Source organism: Octodon degus, unplaced genomic scaffold (genome assembly GCF_000260255.1).
Source record: "Octodon degus isolate 3935 unplaced genomic scaffold, OctDeg1.0 scaffold00047, whole genome shotgun sequence".
Lineage (NCBI taxonomy): Eukaryota > Metazoa > Chordata > Mammalia > Rodentia > Octodontidae > Octodon > Octodon degus.
The window spans coordinates 13,931,515-13,938,859 of record NW_004524623.1 but is presented as its reverse complement, the minus strand read 5'-3'; the positions used below and the strand labels follow the sequence as shown (position 1 = coordinate 13,938,859).

Here is a 7,345-nt window from a genome sequence, read left to right as displayed (position 1 = left end):
CTTACCCAGGCATCTCCTAAGACCTCCCCCATCACCCAGGCATCTCCTAGGACCTCCCCATCACCTGGGTATCTCCTAGGACCTCGTCCATCACCTAGGTAACTCCTAGGACCTCCCCCTCACCCAGGCATCTCCTAGGACTTCCCTAACGTCACCCGGGTATCTCCTAAGACCTCCTCCCTCACCCAGGCATCTCCTAAGACCTCCCCACTTACCCAGGCATCTCCTAGGACCTCCCCCCTTACCCAGGCATCTCCTAGGACCTCCCCTTCACCTAGGTGTCTCCTAAGACCTCCCCCTCACCCAGGCATCTCCTGGGACTTCCCCCATCACCTGGACATCTCCTAGGACCTCCCAGTTCATACACAGCCAACTCACACTGAGTTCTCAGAATCAAGAGAGAAAGTGTGCATGTGTGTATGTTGGGGGGGTTCTGATCTCCATACAACACACTTCAAGACAGGCCCTGGGGATATGGGAGCAGCACTACTGTGTGAATGCCTGGAGTGTGGCGAGAGCTGCGGACGGACCCGGGGGTGGGCAGGACAAGAGGCTGGTGGAAGGCCCGCATGTGACCAGAAAGTGCAGCAAAGTGCCACCCCAGAGGAGGAGTGGCCCTCAGCCAACAGAGGCTGCTGATGACTGTGGACTTAGGCCCCAGCACCGTGAGCAACTCAGTTCTGCCCCTTCCCATCACCGAGAGGAAGGGACTTTGTGAAGCAGCCCGAATAGACTAAGACGAGCCCTGAAGGGAGTCCCACGCCTTACAGGACTTAGGATCAGATGCCCAGGGCTCTCCCATGGCCGAGAGGACAGCTTCTGCCTTAGTTCTCCTTCCACGCCTCTCTAACTCCAACACCAGTCCTTTCCTTGGTTCACCCAACACATCCAATGCCAAGTTTACTGTCCTACGTCTTGGACCATTTTCTGGTAATGCTTCCCTGACAAAGCATACAGTTTAGCGACATTAAACAACACATATTTCTTGACTTAAGAAAAAATAAAAGTTTCTCTTAGAATACATACAGAAATCTATGAAAGGCAGGTTGGACTACTCAGGTGTGTGACTTTGTGATGTACACAGCCTATTACGAAGTTATACACGACCTACAGGACCACACTGCTGTGCAATGCTATCACCTACAAGGCGTCACCACAGAGGAAACCCTTAGGGACCCCCAGTGCAGGCTCCAGCATCTCATCAGACGCACACAGATCACATTTAGGGTCGTCCTGGCTCCTTACACACGGGACTAGACTGCGTAGAAAAGATCATCGTCCAGTATAGATTGCTCGTTAGGTAACTCCTGCTTCACCTTTCCCCAATTATAGCTTTCTACCACATTAAATGTTAGTCAACAAGCTCCCAGCAGAAGGATCTAAGGCCCTATGGGGTATCTCGGCAGCTCTGCCTGCCCAGGGAGCCCGGTTCTGAGAGTCTGGGACAACCAGGTCAGCACCTGCGCACCGGGCAGCTCTGACCCCCTCAGACTCACTCAGGACCCAGGGTGCCCTGCAGGCACGTAGCTCACAGAGACCGGCATAAAGAATGAAAGCAAACATGGGTGTGAGGAACCCACGGCCACCAAGAGGTCCTGGGAGGGTGTCATAAGAAGGCGCCAGGGCCCTGGTGCAGAGGTGGGATCCAAATCAACATAAGCGAGGCCCTGAGAGCTGGTCACAACAGGGCTGCTCGGTGTCCTGGGCACAGCCAGCTTCCTCCTTAATTCTCTGCCTTCCCGTGTAAATAGCCAGACTTGATTACTATAGTATCAATATAGATGCTACTACTGTTCATTCGTTCTTTCTTTGTCTTTCTCCCTTTCTTTTCTTTTTTCCTTTCTTTCTTTCTGTACTGGGAATAAACTCAGAACCTCACGCTTGCAGGGCAGGCACTGTGCCACCATCCTGCCAACATCCCTGGCCCACTATTTTTAAGATCAGAGTCCAAGCGCACTAGCCCAGAGCCCCGGCCTCTGAGTTCCCTGCCCACTCTGATCCACGAAGTCTTCACTGTATTCCTCTCTTCCTTCACCACCTCTTCCATCCTTACTTTCCACGTTGACTACGTGAGACCTTACACCTGCTTCCAAAGAGCCTCACAAAGCTTCGTAAAATTACATACAGAAACCCCAAAGAGGGAAGCTGAGGCAAGATAATCACTAATTTGAGGCCAGCCTGGGTAACTCACTGAGACCTCATCTCAAAATAAAAAATAAGTAGAGTAAGTGCCAGGGGCATGCAAGGCCTTGGGTCGGGTCTCTAGCACTGCAAAAGAAAACACCCTGCAGTGAAGAGCCCTGAAGTTGATGTTCATATATAAAAAATAAAAAAAAAAATTGTAAGTGACAGTGAGGGTGACCAGTGGATATGAGGACTGCTTTATGTCTTCATCTGGCTTTCTAGAACTCCCAAGTGTGCAGCACAAGTGTCAGTGCTGATGTGTCCTCCAGTCCCCTGGCGGTGGGGGGCAGATGTATCCTGAGGAGCCCCTTCCAATCTCACTGCCCTGGGGAGACGCAGAAGACGCCTGCTCACACTCAAGGGACAGGGTCCGATTTGAAAGTGATGAGGGTGAGTGGGGCGTGGTGGCGCACGCCTGTGACCCCAGCAGGCGCGGGCAAGAGGACCAGGAGAAGGCGGGTGGGAAGTGAGCTCCTGGGGTCCTACTCAGAGACCGCTGGAGAGGTCCAGGTCCGCGGGCCTCTCTGGGGGAGTGGGGCAGGGTGAGCAGACAGGAGTGGGATGGCTGCCCCTCCGGACAGGAGCAGAGCGCCTCCTGCAGAAGGGTGTACAATTTGCCACCAGATTTTTGGGGATTTTTCTCCTCTCTCTGGTCCTGGGGAACAAACTCAGAGCCTTCACACTGAACTACAATTCCAGGCCCTGGTTTTGTGTTTGTTTTGTTTGGGGAGGGGGTCAGACAAAGTCCTGCTGTGTAGCCCAGGCTGGTCTTGAACTTGCAGTGATCCTCTTGGCTCAGCCTTGTGAACGCCGGCATCATAGTCATGCACTATGACACCCAGCTGTTCAGTTATCTTGAGACAGGGTCTCCCAGAGTCACTCAGCTGCACAGGCTGGCCTCAAAGTCTCGATCTTCTTGCCCTAGCCTCCCAGGTATTGGGCTACAGGAGTGATCCCCTGTGCCTGGAAAAAAGCTCTGAGGGCCGGCCAGATAGCTCAGCAGATTAAAGCACCTGCTTAGGCAGACGCAGGGACTGCAGTTCAATCTCCAATGTGCTGTGCCAGTCCCCGCCCCTGGGGTGCGCTGAGACAGCGATTGAGACTGGGCCTGGGGGCATGTACCTATAATCCCAGCACTTGGGAGGCTGAAAACAGGATGATCACTACGAGTCCAATCTATGTAGTTAGACCCTGTAGACCTTGTACTAAAGAATTTTTTATTTTAAAAATTTTTTAAAGAAACTCTTTCTATCAAACTTCTATCAGAATGTTGTCTGTTGTTTTGGTTTTATTTTATTTTATTTTATTTTATTTTATTTTATTTTATTTTTGGTGGAACTGGAGATTGAACTCAGGTCCTTGTGCTTGCCAGGCAAGCACTTACTCCACTGAGCCATCTCCCTGGCCCCCTGGTTTGGTTTTCTTTAAACAAGGTCTTGCTGTGTCGCCCAGGCTGAACCAGGCTCAAATGATCTTCCCCGTGCCTCAGCCTTAGAAGTAGCTGAGTCCAGGTACCTGCCCCATACAGCCAGCTTTAAAATAAATCCTAATGTGAACAGAATTTCTCTTTCATACTTCAGACGGAGCAAAAGCTAAAAACTTTCCTCCCTTGAGCCTTATCAAGTTGGCTGGTTATCATAACAACTGAATAGAGGAGGAAAGACTTAAAACTGTTGCTGAGCCTGGTGGTCACAACAACTGCCCTGTGGGTGACACACACACACCCACCAATTGTAGTTGAAGGAAGCGACACGGCTGAAACAAGCCAGCCGCCCTCACCGCCGGGCCTGGGGCATGTGCCCCTTGGAGGTCTCGACTCCTTTCCACACAGGCAAGTGTTCCCGGAAGCCTCTTTGCATTTCTTCACGCCCTGACCAGAGAAAGATCTCGCTCTTGCTCCAGCCAGGCTTCTCGGAGGAGCAAAGGCCACCCAACTTGAATCATTTGAATCGCGGGGTCCTTTAACCCCAAACAGCACAGAAAGCAACCCTACCTACCAAGGAGGAAGTTTAACCAGGATCAAATCTCCAAAGCAGTGAGGAAGGAGAACCACCACCACGCTGACTTGTAGCGAAACCCGGCGTGGCCCTCCCTCTGCTGGCTCCGGGCTCGTTCGGTCCGGTACCTTGCTGGGCCTCATCCTGCTCCCCTGCAGCGCAGCCCCCTGGCTCCGAAGGTGTCCAGCACCGGTCCCCGCTGGTCCCTCTTCCGGGGTCCCTCTCTGGGCTCTCACCCCTCTTGGTCCCTGTCCTGTCCCTCCTCGCGCCCCCCCCCGCCCCCACTCGCTCTCACACCTGCAATTCTAAGAACCACTTGCGCTCAAGGCTCCGGAACCAGAGCACACAAGCAGCCGGAGCGCATGCGCAGCCCTCGCCGGCTTTCTTCTCCCATTGGTCAGTCCTTGGCAGCGCAAGTGTCCTCTTTGCTGTCACCTACCCCGCGCTTCCACTGGATCTTTATTTCCCCTTAAATCCATCTGCTCAGACTGTTGCTTTTTTTTTTTTTTTTTTCATTTATGTATTTAGTATAGGGTTTATAGGGTCTCACTACCCAGACTGGACTCTGGTGATCCTCCTGTTTTGAGCCTCCCAAGCGCTGGGATTACAGGCGTGCGCCACCACGCCTGGACTCCGCTGGTCCGGTGAGCCCAGGAGGCGGGGCTGCGTGGCATGCAGGACTGAGAATCGAACCCTGGTCCCTGCACTTGTCAAAACAGGCGCCAAGGTCCTTTCCTCAGCTGCTCTCAAGGTGCTCAGTTCTTCCCAGGACTCTAAGAACGCCTTGTGGTGAGGCCCTCACTTCTTCGGGTGACTAGCACCATGCCCGGCAGCCCACGTCATGACCTCGGTCTCCGAGCTCGCCTGCATCTACTCCACCCTTATCCTGCACAACGACCCACGAGGATAAGATCAATGCCCTCATTAAAGCGGCTGGTGTCAATGTTGAACCTTTCTGGCCTGGCTTGTTTACAAAGGCCCTGGCCAATGTCAACATCGGGAGCCTCATCTGCAATGTAAGCGCTGGAGACCTGCCCCCGCAGCAGGCCCTGCACCTGCAGGTGGCCCTGCGCCCTCCACTGCTGCTGCGCCAGCTGAGGAGAAAATGAGGGAAGCAAAGAAAGAAGAATCGGAGTAATCTGAGGACGACATGGGCTTTGGGCTTTTCAACTAAACCTCATTTTGTAACATATTCAATAAAAACTGAACAGCTTTAAAAAAAAAAAAAAAAAAGGTGCTTAGTCCACTGAGCTATCTTGCTGGCCCTCAGAATGCTTTTTTTAAAAAAAGAATCTCCGATCTGGAAATCTGGGCTGATTGGGCACTTGCCTACTATGCCCTGGGCCCGTATAATGGAGCTTCTGGTGCCCTCCTCCTGCTTTCATAAGTTAAAAAATGTGGAAGCCATCATAGATATAAGGTGTTACTGGCTAATACATAATGATGATGACTTGCTGCTAAGACTGATGCACAACTGTTAATGGATGCTAGTGGCATAATTAGAAAGAAAAGTGAAAGAGGAAAATGAATACTCAGGCGACATCCTCGACTTGTACACGCCTGCCACTCGGAAGTATACAGAAGGACACATGCTTAATTCTGTGTCTCCTCCTCAACTCTAAGTTCTAAAAGGACAGGGCTCATTTTGATCCTTATTGTATCCCTAGAGCCTAAAGCTGATACAATACCTACATACAGTAGAGTGATGGAGAACCTTCTAGAGCTTTCAATGACACAAACAGCCCGCTGTGGCAGGTGGTCCACAGGTTTGCCAGCGCTGCAAGTCCCACATATCTAACTGCTCAGAATATTCTATGAACAGGGTTTCTAAGATTCCGTTCATCAACTTCCTGCCATGTTCAGTTACAGAAGTATTCTCTGTATATTATGCATTTTAACAATGTAGTATCGGTATTTTAAGCTCTCCTGTGGCCCAGGAGCTACTTGAAGCTTTTCAGGATGTCCTGGGTATGTGATTAACACCATCCTCGGTAAATCACAAATTGAAGGAAAGGAGAAGTGGGGCTTGGGAACATGAGCCCGAGAGTTTGGGAGTGAAGCCTCTCAACTGTCTTTTCCTGTAAGCGGAGGAGAGTCCGCATGTCACTCTCCTGCGTCAGCGTCTTCCCAACAATTCCGGTGACCCCAGGTGCTGAATGGATGCACGAACACTGTGGCTTTCCTACCTCCTTCTTTCTCCCTTCCTCTGCCCTTAGCAGAAGCAAAGACCATACCTCACAGGGGTTCCTCAAGATCTACAGTATCAGAGATGATCCGTGCACACTGGTGCTGATGAACACATGGGCAAAGGCGGAAGGATGCTGCTTCCAAGATACCCGGGTCTCCTTGGATGTCTAAGACCAGGAGCAATCAGCAGTCCTAGGTAGGGCAAAGAGCACGGACCCCAATGCTGATGTCACTGGAATTCACTCATCTGAGTAAAGGAGGACCTCGCATGTGACTGGAAAAGAGAGCAACTCTCTAAGCCACCAAGTGACTCTGAACACAGGTCTGTCGTCTCCTGAGGTGTGGGATGAACAAATCAGAAACAGTGAGGGAGAGGAATTATCTCTGAGTAGTGTGGATTAATGAGTCTTAATCTTTTTAACTTTTATTTATTTATTTTTGTCTTTTTGAGGCAGGGTCTCACTATGCAGTTCAGGCTTCCCTTGAGCTCACTTTGTAGCCCAGGCTGGCCTGGAACTCACAACGATCCTCCTGCCTCAGCCTCCCAAGAGCTGAGATTATAAGCGTGTGCCACCATGACCAGCTAATGAGTCTTATGGAGAAGATGAGCTTGACCTGCTGGGTGAAAGGTCTCCGTGACCAGCTAACATTGGTATGCAAGCAGGCATGGTAGCGTGTTCACTGGCCCTACGGAACGGAAGCAGGCAGCTTCAGGAGGAGGTAAATGACTCCACGCCACATCTCCCCGTGAGTCTTCATCCAGCCCAGCTGAAGCCCTGAGATAACTAACAGCACTTCTGCTAAGATAGCCTTTTGCTTACTCAAATCATGATCTTTGGCATTTACACCCACTATGGATTTCATCCATTACTACTTAAGCAAAACATTTTCATAAATGGGAAAGGTTATATTTCACTAATGAAACAAAGCCATCCCACCGTGGAGATACACTAAATCACCTTGGGAAGAATAACGTA

The 7,345-nt window shown here is 51.1% G+C and overlaps 1 protein-coding gene and 1 pseudogene across 7 annotated transcripts in view; one reads left to right on the top strand and one right to left on the bottom strand.

The window, feature by feature from the left end:
- Positions 1-7,345, bottom strand: part of Bicd1 (BICD cargo adaptor 1) — a 240,672-nt gene that overhangs the window by 199,214 nt on the left and 34,113 nt on the right. The gene's annotated exons all lie outside the window — the stretch shown is intronic.
- On the top strand, positions 5,023-5,355 carry LOC101582180 (annotated as a pseudogene).